The sequence below is a fragment of the Notothenia coriiceps genome, unplaced genomic scaffold (assembly GCF_000735185.1).
Source record: "Notothenia coriiceps isolate Sejong01 unplaced genomic scaffold, NC01 NC01_scaffold00037244, whole genome shotgun sequence".
NCBI classification, from domain to species: domain Eukaryota; kingdom Metazoa; phylum Chordata; class Actinopteri; order Perciformes; family Nototheniidae; genus Notothenia; species Notothenia coriiceps.
Genome location: NW_011369945.1, coordinates 10,323,177 through 10,338,273, shown reverse-complemented (window position 1 = coordinate 10,338,273; position 15,097 = coordinate 10,323,177). Strand labels below are relative to the sequence as shown.

The window sequence follows — 15,097 nt, the reverse complement described above, 5'->3', positions numbered from 1 at the left end:
GTGTGTGTTTGCATGTGTGTGGGTGTCTGTTTGTCTGTTTGCATGCGTGTGTGTGTCTGGAGCCTTGTACGATGTGAGGGTCTAAGGACAGAGGGTGTCGTATTGTCATACTGATATTCTGTACAAACTGTGAAGTCCACTGAGACAAATGTAACATTTGTGATATTGGGCTATATAAATAAACATTGATTGATTGATTGATTTTTCGTTCTTTGTTAATATAGTGTTTGTCTGAAAGAAACAGCCGAAGCACCACTTTTCTGAAAAGTTGAGATATTTTCAATTCAATCAGAGAAAATGCTGCGTCAAACCTTTTTACGAGAGGCAGCATGCACTCTCTCCTCATTGAAAAGTAGTAAAAAATAAGCTGGTGCTCAGAAGAAGGTGCTATGTGGACACAGGTCCATAATTACAATGCATTCAACTGAAGAGAGCCCTGGTTAGAATAGAAGCCAGGGCACACAATTCGAAACCTTTCCCACTCTTTTTCTCCAACAAACAACACTTTCCACACCACATTTTTGTGTCGACACTGAAATATTCATTATAGCAGCTAAGAAAACTAAAAAATAAATTGGGAAGATCTAAAAATCATTCCATCACTGTCATTTTGCCTTTTTTTACAACACATTTTTTTTCCATTTAACTTTTTCGGGTTTTGGCCTTATTGATAACCCACATGTTTTACACCAGAAAAAGAGTGATATGTGATATAATCATTTATTTCTTTTTATTTTCATCAGGTTGTATGCCCAAATTCCGTAAATGCAAATGTTAAAAACGAGGATGGAAGTGCAACAGTATATCTACATACGCAGCTCGAACACACGTATTGACTATCTTGAATCGCTTGCTTTCTATACTGTATGAACTTAACATTGATTTCAAATATCTCTCTCAGGTGCTCTATGGATCTGTATGCAGACAGACAGGGAATGGTACAGACGGTAAATGGACACACAGGAAGGTCAGTTTCATGAGGAATATAAACGTTTTCTCTATTTCCCCCACAAACAAACCAGTACAGAATGTTCTTGGACTACTGCCAGTGAGTGAATGAAGAGACCGTCTCTCCCTCTCTCTCTTTCCGTCTCAGATTCATTGTATACCTCTCTCGCCCCGTGCTCCCCTCCTCCCTTCAGAGCGGGAGATGAATGGTTGACAGAGGAATGGAGGAAATATCCAGCAGCCGGATTCCTCAGCTCGTGTAATGCCATTCACACTGTTGTGAGTGTGTCACTGTGTGTGTGTGTGTGGTGTGTGTGTGTGTGTGTGTGTGTGTGTGTGTGTGTGTGTGTGTGTGTGTGTGTGTGTGTGTGTGTGTGTGTGTGTGTGTGTGTGTATTGTGTGTGTGTGAGAGAGAGAGAATTGTAGCCCCTTTGATCGCTGTTATAAACATCTGCATGTTAATTTCAGATAACCTTTGTTTTACAGGAGACACACAACACACACACACACACACACACAACACACACACACACAAACCCCAACAGTGTGAATGGCATTACACGAGCTGAGGAATTCTTCATCATGTTTCTAACATCCCTACAGGTTTATAATCATTGGGGCATTGACAGTGTTCGAGTTCTCTCAGGAGAAACTGTCACATCATCTTTTCTCATTTGGAAAACAGCGTATGAACTCTGACCTCTGAAGTTACATGCCAACCAATCACATTTAGCCTCTGTGAGCCAATCATGTCACTGCTGTGAAAATGTAAAGGGGCCCTTTAACGGTCATTTACAGGTTTCATATTTGTATTTTGTGCCTCTACTATGTTTACATGCTTTATTGTTCAAAAAGCTCTATATCTTTCTCATATAAAGATGCAGCACCTCTTTTCATCCTCTGTCTGAAATCAGAGCCCAGTCTGCTCTGATTGGTTAGCTGGCCGGCTCTGTTGTGATTGGTCAACTGCTTAGAGATGTCCCGTCCCTTCGCCTATATCCCACAATGTGTTGGAGCTCTATCCAATAGAAGTACGAGTGTTACAAAGTGATGTCATAATGTTATGTAAGTAAACAAAGGAGTCCAATGGAGGCGGAGTGTGTCGGAAAGAAACTCCTTCTGGACTGAACATTTTGATTTTTGCCTTGGGAGACCACTTACATGCACAAAAAACCTACATAACACACTACAAGAAAGGGAAACCCCCAAAAAGCTTTAAACACTTCTCTATCACTGTTAGCTGCCATTACACTTATAGTTTCTTGAGAACCAGCAGTCCAATGGGTCCACATAACCTCTTGCACACAACTAGGGTCTGGATTCCATTGGTTAAATATTTCTAGAATGCCGTGATTGACTATCGTACTGTAAAATGATGACATTAGGGTGTAATAGTTAAACACTCTCTTAAACCTTTGCTATTCAAGCTATATTAAATACATGTTTCACTCGTTAACCTTCAGCTACACTATAATTCTTTTTTATGAGACAATTTGTGTGTAATCTAGTTTCATCATACGTGAAAAGCAATGTGCCAATACCTGTTTTTAAGTATATACATTTTACAACTTCAAGATTTCACCTCAGGGATCCAATGCAAAATGTCTCTTTCTGGAGAGCTGCTGTTCAGACGTTCCAAATAACATTAAACTCACAGTTATGTCTGATGTTTGCAGGTTCAAATCCCACAGTGTATTGATGGCCAAAGCTTAATCATTTAACTACCTATTTGTACTCATTTTTAAAGAATAACACTGGTAAATACAGCAGTACATTTTTCTGAGTTGTTAGCGATGCTACTACTATTTAAGTCTAGGGTGTATCAATGCGATTCCCAGAAAGAGCTCATTAAAGGTTTTCATGTGAAAGTCTACTCTGCAAAGTAAAAAAATGCAGCTGTCAGTATAATCTAGTGTGGTGGGAAGGATCTTGTGAAATCTGTTGGGGGGGAAAAAAAGTATCAAGTCTCACAAAACGCTCTTACTCAATACAGTGTGGTAAGATAACCCCACCTGTTTCCAACGCTCAAACATTTAGTTCTCACCGTTTTTAACATCTTGAAAGTGAAGCGCAATAGGGCCCCCGGACTGTGCTCGGATCAACAGAGCAGCAACGGCACAGCGTCTCCTTTCTTGCCTTTAAGCGTGACACATTTATTACTGTCTTGACAGAAAGTGGCACAGGAGTGAATTACAAGCTGACAAAAACAGGAAATAAAAGAATATGTGGTCGGAGCATGGGACCAACGATGATTTAAAAATCTGGGACTCATTGAGAAACTGTGTGTTTGGAGAGTGCTTGGGCTGGGAGCATCAGCAAGCATGATCTTTCCATCTTTCACCATCCACACACAAATGCAGAGGCTCCCTGAGCACTTGTTTTTCTATTCATTTAGCTGACTGAGCACATAAAGTCTGGGAAAACTTCCCGAGCCAAGAGCGAGAGGACTCTGAGAGTCATTATCACCTCAACATCTGCTGGTTTCCCCCGGCACTAATACCTGTAAGATAACTTCATGCACAAAGAGGAAGAGAGAAAGAGAAGAGGAGAGGGAGACAGGGGACACACCAACACAAGGGGGCGGTCTAATACAAAGCATGGCACCAGCAGAGTGGAGTTGCATGGTGGTTGATCACAGGCATGTTACTTTTATTTGTATTTTTAAACCCTCCTGGAAAACAACATCTCAGTCCAAATGTGGCACAAACAGCCCTGGTTGTGTTTGTACAGATGATCCTCACTTTGTAAATCACCCAAATGTTTTCAGAGCAACATTAAACACATGGTCATTTGGTCCATAATGGCTCTGTTAAGTGCTCATCAAGCCATTAGAATGTGCAGGGCAGCAGGGGAGCGATCACCCAGTGAGACAAAAGGCAGAGCAGGGAGGGCTTTATTCTGGATTTGGCCTATGCTACATTCAACATTACTCTTCCTGGTTACATAAACAGCATCTGAGATAGCCAGCCACATCCTCCGCATTAGATTCAATTGAATCTGCATATAATGGCTGTGGTGTGGAGGACTCTCTCCCTCTCTTTCTCAAGGTTGGTGGGACCCAGCGGCTGGAGAAGCAGGGAAGCCAGCGCTCCTTGATGTGGCTTCAGAGGAATGGGAGCCGCGGCCACAGAAAGAGCTGCATGGAGCGGCATCAGCGAGCTGTAATATGAGTCAGAAAACAACACCAGGCACCTCCAGCCATGCTCATTCACTGTGTGTGTGTTTGCTTTCTGAGTGTGTGTGAGTGCACTTGTGAATGGGTATGATTTGTGTGTATACATACCCTTTATTTAACCAGGTTAAAGTCTCATTGAGCTTAAAAGCACTTTTGTCAGACAACATGAATGAATGAGCAATCCGCCAGTTAATGTGCAATTAAAAAAAAGCTCTTTAATGCATGAAACAGGTACCCATTCAGATTTTGCTGAGCAATTACATTGCCCAGGAATGCTATTTTCTCAAATGCAAGTCCCTATTTGCATACACTTTAGTTTGTGGTGTGTGTGTTGCAGCGTCTGTGTGTTGCGTGTGGTTAAGGTAAAATCAATTAAATCTGTGCGGAGTGATTACTGTGCAGTGAAGGTGCCAAGTAAGGTAAAGGTGTGGATTGAATGAATGTGAGCACTGATTACAAGAACATTTCGTTCATTCAGTACATTCAGTATGTCTGAAACACAAATATAGAGTTACATGAGTAAGGGAAAATGAAAATACTCAAGCAAAGTATCTGAAGAAAGTACTTAAGTACATGTAATTGGTCACTTTTCAACGAGATGTTTATGGTTCTCTTTGTTCAGAGCTTGTACAAAAGTTGTGTCAAAGTGTATGGAATGGAGGAATAATCTCTTCAAAAAAAGCACATGAGAACATTTTATAAACATAACACCAAACACATTTGAACAATATATAACTAAAGCATTCTCATAAGCCAATAGGAATGTTATAGAAGCGGCCCTTGAACCGATAATTGCTAGTTGGGATAGCTGTTAAACTTTAACAGCGTCTATAATATAAAGAAATAGTAATGCATTTGGAATTCTGCTGCAGTAATTGTTCAGAGAAGTTTAATTCTAACACTAACCCAAATGTGTAAATGTAATGTTTATAGCCATTGGGAGGGACTCTTTAGTAACTACTCCAACTATGTTGCTTCTCAAGGATGCTAGTAAATTATAACAATGTGATTCTGCAGATAAGATACCATCAGTGGTGTTTTCTTATGCTGTAATACTGTCAATAAACAATGATTCTGGCATCAAACATCTGTCAAACATCTGTCCAGTTGAGCCCATGTTAATGGAGCAAGTATTTGTTAATAACTCAAAATGGAGTAAGTGCCATGTTTCTACCCTTTCCATCTCAGCTGGCATGGAACTGGAAGAAATCAAACATTCAAAATTGAGGAGGAACGATCATCTACAGAAGCACCTACCTAGGTTTTCTCCTCCAAGCGAAGGCCAGCTGGCTGACAGCCAACCTAAGAAAACTAAACCAAAAAATAAACAGAAGACATGGAGGAGGCTGTGGCTCAGTGGATAGTATGATGGACTTTGAATCAGGGGGTAGGAAGTTCGAGTCCCACTGCAGTCAGCATGTCGTTGTGTGCCTGGGCAAGACACTTCACCCCAAATTGTTCCTGTGGGGATTGTCCACAGTATTGAGTATGTAAGTTGCTTTGGATAAAAGCGTCTAACAAATAACATGTAATGTAATGTAAAAAAGACATATAAGGAGAAAAAAATCTGTCCAAAAAAATCTGTCGTCATACAAATTAAAGGATCGACAAGTGACTTTGTTGTTTATTAGCAAATTGTGATCCAACTACACGCCCCCAGTGTAATCAAGTCATGTCATTTTTCCTGCACGATATACCGAGCTGCCATTCCATGCCAGAACCATTGATTTCCAGTAAGTGAGAAGTTTTCTGTGAAAGTGAAACTTTGGACCTGATATTGTCCTGAGTTTATTTGACAAAAATGGCTTTACATTACAGTTAACATGTACCCTTTGAAACTGTAGCCCCTTTTGTCCAGTAGTAAAGTGTGTTTTAATGTGCTTTACAATACATAATATTATGCGGTTGTCTAAAGTAAATTGGGGATGGGATTTTGGGAAGCATTACATTCCATTGTTCTTCTCAGAGGGATACTCAGTTTGGAAAGTCCCAGACCTGCTGCTGTATCCCTTCCTGGGAAACGTAAAGAAATCTCGATCCGATCTGCCTCCTCTCTTTATCCACGTCTCCTTTGCTGTGTTTGGCTATCAAGGTGTGTGTGTGAGATCAAACACACCTGGTCAAGAGATACCCCTCCCACTTCCCCACAGCACACAATCATCTAAACACAGAGGCAGTAGGACAGGAAACACTATGTATAGTCACTTGAGTGTGTTTCAGTGTGGACACATTTTCCCATGCATGCAGGAGAGCTTTCAACAACTGGTGTGAAGGAATCCAACTCCAGTGGCGGTGACCCCCAAGATTTACATCCCTTCCTCCTCATATCACCCCTTACACCGCCTGCCCCGGAGAGACAGCTGCGGAAGACATTATGATGTGCTGTGTGAGAGAGAGAGAGAGAGAGAGATACAAAGAAAGAAATAGCAGATAGGGAGTGAAAAGGAAAGAGTGTGAGAGACAGAGCAGGAGAGCATTCGACACAGTGGCAGCACGAGGCAAACTGAACTGTCGCCCACTTACACGTACGTGTTTCTGCAGTCATCTCTCAAAAAACATTTGCATCTTGTTTGAAAACAAACCCTGTGTAGCCCCTTTAACATGATATCTTGCAGATCACTAGTTGGATAATGTGAGGAAGGGGATTGACTGCCTCATTCAAAACGACGATCATTGTTATGCATTTGAACATTTGACTGAAGTTTAGGGATCTCTCACTTCCTGTACAGTACGGGTGGTGGGGTGACAGCTGTTCGACCCTCATTTTAGTCGTTTATGGTTATTTCACCACAACCTAAGAGGTCATTGCACCCACAATCTTAAAATTGCATCCTCATCCTAGAAAATTGCCTTTCTCGGAAAAGAGAAAAGGAAAAAAAACATTCCTAATTGCTTCGACTTTATTTTTCAAATTTGCTGTTGTAAAAAGAGTTCCAGCCGTTTCCTCCAATCATCTTTATTATTGTGGCTTTGGAAGCTTGACATTTGGATTTGGATTCATGGGAAAAGTTGTTGGGTCCATCAGTTGCAAGGGTGTGTATAATTTTGGTAATCATTCTCATCAGTAAGAAAAACATTGGGCCTTATTTTTTCTCACTCGTTTGTTTTTAAGAATAATGTCAATTTTAAATTCCCTCTATTTTTTGCTATTTTTAAAAAGATTCAGACATTTACTGCTGTATTTTTTCTTATTGTGTTGCTTTTGATGTATTATTATTTATTAATTGTACGTTGGTTTGTTTGCAATGTTGTGTCACTACAAAATATTTAACTGTTAACTGAGCAAAAGGCTATACAAATACTATGTAACCCCACATAAAGAACAAACAAACTTTAAAAAGATTCAGACATTTAACACCGTTTTCTCATTTTGGACTAAGGTAGGGTACCGTGTGTTCCTATGTGTCCTCCTGTGTGTGTTTCATTGGCATGTGTCCACCGAGTGTCCGCATGCGTCTCATGTCAATGAGTTTGCAGATCACTGTTGTATTGTCTGCACGTATTAGCAGTGTTAATCATTGTGCGAGTTAGTGTGTAGTTTGTGGCAGGACTCTAGATGCGGCTTCTTCATTAAAATGTTAACCAGGCCACACGGACAATGGACACACTGTTCGCCATGCTGTCTTCTTCATGCTGAACTGTGTTTCTCTTACTCTCGTGCTCTCTCTCTCTCTCTATGCCCCCTTCACCTCCCTCTCTCTTTATCTCCTGAAACATCCGTTGGCCTTGACTGTCGTTGAAACCGCAAGCCCACAAACAGTTAAATTTTTCAGTTCTACCTAACATCAGTTTTTTTTTAAATCGCTCCTTTGTGTCAGTTCTTTTTTCTGTGCTGTGGTTAATGTGCAAGCGTCAGTTCTCCTTAGGTTCAACCTGAACGTATTTCAACTCTGTATGAACAAAGCAGTCATACATCTGATTGTACCACATTACTTGTACATGTGTTTGTGTGTATCTATATGCCTGCATATCCATGTGTATACATGCAGGTTTTTACAGACGGGAAAAATCCACACCTAACAGGATGCAAAACTTTGACATTTTGAGGCATTACATTAATATATACCTTATTACAAGGGGGTTATTCCTACAGTTTAGTTTTTTCTTTTGTTGTTTTTTAAAATGGTAATGGGAGAGTGATTTTCATAACCTTGGTGGAAGAGTGTGGCAAGAACCAAGGGAAAGCCCAGTCAATTTTGGAGCAGATCCCCATAACTGGGCAAATACGTTATTATTTTTTAAAATATGGAAACGGCTTTGATGAAGATCTGTTCTGTGCCCTTCGACTTGGGTAGGTTTTTTGAAACATTATAAAAAGTAAAAACCATGCAAATTAGCACTAGCACACAATCTGAAAAAAGTTATAATAATATTGAATATTTTTATAAATGTAGTAGTCCAGTTTCTATCTTGTCAACAATTCCATGCTGTATGTCAAGCCAACCATTTGGTCAAACATATTGTATATGTAATGACTGGAAAAATAGGGAAACCTTTACTTTTCTTTTACGGATTAACGGAGATACTATATCATTAATAAGATATAATTTATAACCTGGTGGGTGGAATTTGTAACCTTCAGAGTAAGCAAGGCTAGCAATTTCTAAAGCCTAAGCTAACTAGCAGCAGCTTCATATTTAGCACACAAACAAACAGCAAAAATGAAACTGCTATAAATCTTCTCATTTAACTCTCAGCGTGAAAGCAGTGTATGTTCCAAAATGTCAAAACAACTGTTTAAATATATGCACAAAGGCAGGCTGCCTGTGTTGTTGCATATACATTCTTCGTGTATTTTGGCTTGGGACTCCAGCATGTGTTCCAGTTTTGTAATAATCAGTGCAGTTCAACCGTGAGAGCATTCGTTTTTCCCCAGGCCTGGTGTCTGTTTCACCTGTCCCCGAGGATCAGCTCTGGTGGGAAGAGGGGCAGGGGTAACTTAGTGTGCGGAGTGGGGAAATAGGGGATACGGTACCCCCCTCCAGAGAGTGGTACTCTACGTGTAGGGGCGTAACGAGGATCAAAGTGCCCCTGACACCCGTGTCTCCCATGGGCCGTGTAGCCCTGTACACAAACGCCCCCACCTCACCACCATCGCCCCCACACTCCCAAGCATGAAAGCAGCTATCGACTGCGACTTAGAAACAGGTGCGTGTGTGTTTGCATGTGTGTGGGTGTCTGTTTGTCTGTTTGCATGCGTGTGTGTGTGTGTGTGTGTGTGTGTGTGTGAGTGTGTGTGTGTGTGTGTGTGTGTTTTGAGCCGTCTATCTTTCAGCACTGCAGCTGGGCAGCTATCTTCTCGCTGCTGCTACAATAAAGAATAAGGAGATGCTTCCTCTTTTCCGACAACTGTTTCCTCTCGAACACACACACAAACACACCCACACAATGCACACATGCCTAATCACGCATCTGGGTGTGATGACATTTAGATGAAAAATGCTCCCCGAATCCACAACAAATTTGATCTTTGACCTCAATAGCCTATTCATGACTTGACTTTGCTAGCTTATGCAGAAAGACCCTTTGACACAGGAAATAAAATGGGATTAAAGAGGAAACTATGTCATGAATTATTTTCGTGCGATGATAGAGTTGCATTGAGTCATGTGAGGGTGAAAACAAAAGGGAAGAAGGAAAACTGTATCTAAGATCTGCTCGTAAATTGAGCATGTCCGTCCCACTCTCGCATGGCTATTTTTCCTCTCAAACACAAATGCACAAACACACTAACACAAACCTCTCAGTCACCTACAATTCCACTTTGCAAATTACAGCCTGAATTACGTTCCCCAACAATCATGGCACACATCTGTCACCAACCCGCCAATCACAGGGCCTCGTGTTGCTTGTCGCCGTGCAGGGCGGTCGAGGCAGACTGAAGGTGATCATTTTTCACTGAAGCCTGCAGTTAAAGCCAGTTGGAACAAGGGGTCGGCCATTTTGGCGCCCTGCAGACCATCGCAGAACTGGCAGGGGATTGTAGGGTTTCAGAAATGTAAATACTGAAACTAGTTTGTATCATAAAACTCCCTATACCATCTCATTTTGGTGTAAATACTTGTTTTTCTGAATACTCCTGGAGGTAACATTTAGCTCTGACAGATATTCTGGACCTTATGCTGCTATAAAACCTAAAACCTAAAAAGTGGCAGATGCCAGATTTGACATGGGATCTCCCAAAATAGGTAGTTTTTGCAAGTCTGCTGTGTGTGTGTGAGATTCACCCATAAACTATAAGGGAGCCTTTCCAAGCAGTGACGAGGGTCTAAGCTACGTAGAGGAATAGACTATATGACGATGTTTTTTGTGATATTTTTAGTAGGTTGTAGGTAGCATTTCAGAATTAAAACCTCCTCTCACAAATGCCCTGCAACCCTAGACCCTTTCTACACATTGAGTCCAAGGGTTGGGCTCAGTCCATGCCGCAGCAGACCGAGGTTTGAATCTGAACTGTGGTCCCCTTTGCACGTACCAGCAACAACCTCCTTTATACAGAGTGGGAAGAATCTTCAAGTTGGTGCTTATAAGGGAAAAATCTATGTATATTTTTTTTATAGAAACACAAAATACTTAAAATCCATGCTAGTTTGTTCAAGAGCGGTGATACATTGGGAACGGGAGTTCCCCAGCGCCTTTCTGCTAGAAAAATGTGCTTTGTGGAACCAGGACACTTGCTTTGATAAGATGGGGACTTGGACCTGTCTGATTGTATTGAGATTATTTTAAAGCTGCCAATGCATGATCAGAAGTAAAATCGTTCTTCCCTGGTTGTGCCATTGTTTTACGATGGAGAGTGGTGGATAATTGTTTGGAAAAAGACTTGAAACCAGCTCTGTGCAGCTTGTACACAGAACATAAATAGCCCTGAGTAATGATGACATTACGTTTGCCGACTACAGTGTGTTTTGCAAATGTGCCTCATGTTACCATTTAGAGTTATTTACCCTAACCTGAACCTTGAGTGTATGACGCATTCAGTCAGAAATGAGTGTGTGAGTGTGTCTTTGTGTTGGGAAGAAGTTCCCTGTATAATCTCCACCAAGCGTGATGAGCCATCCCTCATCGTGACTTACCTCACAAGCATCCTCGGGAAATTAGAGAGCATCCAAAGAAGTGTATGTCATCTCACGGGAGTGCAAGCGTAAGTGTGTGTGTGTGTGTGTAGTGGTTTGCTTCTGTTTGTGGGAGTGTGTGCAAAGCTACAACTGGTGAGAGGTTTGTGTGTATGTGTGTGTGTGTGTGTGTGTGTGTGTGTGTGTGTGTGTGTGTGTGTGTGTGTGTGTGTGTGTGTGTGTGTGTATGTTTCAATGCAGTCTGGGATCTGCTGTCTGCCTATATGTGTGTATGTGTGTGTTCTCCAAATCACCATGTTTAAGGTTCTATGATCACAGGCTTGCTGAGCATGCCCAACTACTACTGAGTGACAGCCACTGACCCCCCCCCCACCCCCCCACAACACACACAAACATACACACATTCATAACAACATGCACATATGTCCAGACAAACACACATATGCACACTTTCACTACTNACCGCTCCCGCTGCTCCGATTCTCCGACCCATCTCACGCTCCATTGTTCCCTCACTCGAGAACAAGACCCCGAGATACTTGAACTCCTTCACTTGGGGTAAGGACTCATTCCCTACTTGGAGTGGACAGTCCATCGGTTTCCTGCTGAGAACCATGGCCTCAGATTGGGAGGTGCTGATCCTCATCCCAGCCGCTTCACACTCGGTTGCGAACCGATCCAGTGAGTGCTGAAGGTCGCAGACCGATGAACCAGAATACAGGAAATCTATTTTTTTTTTTTCGCGGTGGGAGACCCCCACACCCGCCGTTAAAAATGTCCCCCCCACATTCAGGATGCTTCCTACGCCCATGGGCTCTGGCATAGGTGGGACGTTGACTTTCACAGCGCCGCGGCGCCGGTACCGCATCCGCCGCCGCAAACACCCACCGTTGCGAGGCTCCGGCGGCTCTGGCGGCTCCGGCGCAGCCGCTGTGAAAGTCCACAGCTGTTGCGAGTCTCCGGATGTAACAGTCCACTACCACCCGCGAGGACCTAGGTTAGATTCCGGCCTGAAGTCCAAAAAATGTATTTAAAAAAACATTATAATAATAATCTCCCGTTCATCGCGTCCATTCGCTACCCACCTATCAAATCTCTGCGGCCCACACTTTGAGAAACACTGCTCTAGGGCACAGTTCTGTCAACTATGTCACAATCATATGTGATCGATCCATGATGCAAACAGTTGTAAACTTTGTGTTAAATCTTCAAAGCTATAGACATTGGCTGCTAGAATGACAGTTATTCTTGCCAAAAAAAGCATGTGGATTTAATTTCAGTTAGGATGCAGCTTCAGTAATTAAACCTACTAACACACCTGTTGTGTTCTATTAAAGCCCAGAGCGTTTACGTGAATTTTGATTGCATGACATGAATGCAGTACATATTAATGAAAGTGAAACATCATTTGTGTATCCGATTCCGCTCCAACATATAACCGGTTCCTCATTGGCCCCTGCTTTACCAAAGCCAAGCTTAAAACATAGCCAGCAACTTATACTTGAAAACTTTAAAATACAAAAAAACAAAACTGGTACAAAATTGACGTTCATACTTTGTTTGGTTGTTTATGCATTCATGAACTGGCAAACATATAAATTGCATAACAATATTAATCCAATATCTTCAATTTGATTTCAGGCGTGTGGTGCCTTGGTGTTCGGAATCAGGGGGTCACAGGTTCAAACCCCACTGCAGTCAGCATGTCGTTGTGTCCCTGGGCAAGACACTTCACCCCAAATTGCTCCTGTGGGGATTGTCCACAGTATTGAGTATGTAAGTCGCTTTGGATAAAAGCGTCTAACAAGTAACATGTCATGCCATTTTGGCCTTAGTTGGCATCAAGAAACAGTGTTTCAAACACAACTACAACTAGGGACATATAATCAGCAACGTCTTAAATGTAAACACATCTCTGGAAATAACTATACATAACTCCTGGCTAACGGTAGTTAGCCAAAGCAGTTTTACATACATACCAATTAGTTTCCGACCATTAACTTACTGCTAATAGTAATAGTGGTTATCAGTTTTAGCTGAAGAAAAAAAATCAATATTGCAAATAATAAAACCAAATGCAAGTTTGTTAGATGCTGACAACAAAGCAAAGAAATGGGTTGATAAAAATAATAATTCATCTGCTGAAGGAAACAAACAAACTTCTATACACACCGCTCCACCAAACACAGCAGTGTCCGCCCACACACACTCAGTGTTTCTCTGACCTGAGCCACATGACAGCGGGAGCCATACACACAGGGCACCACATCCCTATCATAACCTGTCCCTCCTCAAGACACCCAGGAGGATCCTCTATCATTGGCTCCCACAGCCGACCACTTTTCAACAGCAGCAATACAACACCTCTCTAATTAGATTTCTTAAGAGTTACTAATCTCAGTAAAGATGACTCTCTGTAACACACACAATAGCCCCCTACCCTTCCCCTCTGTTACAGGTTGCCTGTTTGGATCTGCTGGATCCCACCAACATTGACAGCGGTGGGTAAGACTGGGATGGCGTGTGATGATTTTGTTAGTGCAGCGGCCTTATCGTCTCTTGTCAGTAACTGTGAAGGCTGAGTTAGTGTGTGTAAAAAGAAAAGAAAAAGGCTTAGATAAAGATGTGGATTTAAATGTAGTAGTGAAAGTGTGCATATGTGTGTTTGTCTGGACATATGTGCATGTTGTTATGAATGTGTGTATGTTTGTGTGTGNCCTGTCGTCAGGTATCAGATATAAGGGATTGTTCCCTCCCCTTCTATCTCATATGTGCATTGCACCACTTGACCTGCTCTCCATGAGAGCTAGAGAGAGAGAGATAGAAGGGGAGGGAACAATCCCTTATATCTGATACCTGACGACAGGTACAATAGCTGCGCCTCCTTACGCCTATAGCGCCCTCTTACTGTGGAACAGTTATAGTGCAGTTACATGCAGACATATTAATACTTACACTTAACAGCCTGTATTGAGCGTTCGTCTAGTTTAATAAGTTTTTTTCTCTCTTTTGAATGATATATTTCCCGTCAGATTAAACAGCAAACGGCTGAATAAATTATGTGCATACAATTNCGAGGAGGCTCGTTTTAAGGACAGTTTTCAGATAGTCACAATCTTCGTATTGGAACAAACTTCCATTTTTAAGTGTAGTCCCACTCTGCTATGTTCCTCCTTCCTACAGAACAGACAATGACAGGATAATATGTCATTTGTCAGTATAGTCCTATTTCTTAAAACCTTCTCCGTTGTTTAAGTGTCTGATAACCACGAATAGATATGACAGTAATGATATATGCCAGACACTGTGTTATTTTCAAGCAAGCCTAAAAGATAATGTGTTCAAACTGGCTTCATTCGCTTTAATTGCTCCTTTGAATGTAATTTTCCTCTGTGGTTTCCTACTCAACACATGTTTGTATTGTAATGCCACTCATATTTTATTTTTTATTGTATTTTAAGGTGACATTGAATGCTTTGAAAGGTGCCCTAAAATAAAGTGTATTATTGATCGTATATCTGTGCCTATATCACACTATTAATGGTCCTTATTTTAGACTAGGTTTTTCCTGGTGTCAATAGGGAAGATCTGCACTGTTCTCTCCATAACATGTTCAGCAGAGCAGGTATTTCTCCTGCCAGATATGGCACCCCCTTACAACTTTGTCCAGGACAGTCACAACTTCTCCAAAATCACACTGGTGTTGGCTGTTCCCCTCTAGTTTATGCTCACCAAAGCATTTTACTCTGGGCCCAGCAGGTGAAAAACTAAAGAGGGGGTTCCAAATCCTGCAGACCAGGTGTTGTAGCTGGCGGATTTGTATTGTCCGAGTCAGGATCCTTTTTATTTTACTGTAACTTTGGAAGTTGTGTTACCAATGCTTACTGTTTATTTGATA

General features: G+C 41.7%; 1 protein-coding gene across 1 annotated transcript in view; it reads right to left on the bottom strand.

The window, feature by feature from the left end:
• angpt2b (angiopoietin 2b) overlaps positions 1-15,097 on the bottom strand; it is a 510,244-nt gene that overhangs the window by 348,181 nt on the left and 146,966 nt on the right. The gene's annotated exons all lie outside the window — the stretch shown is intronic.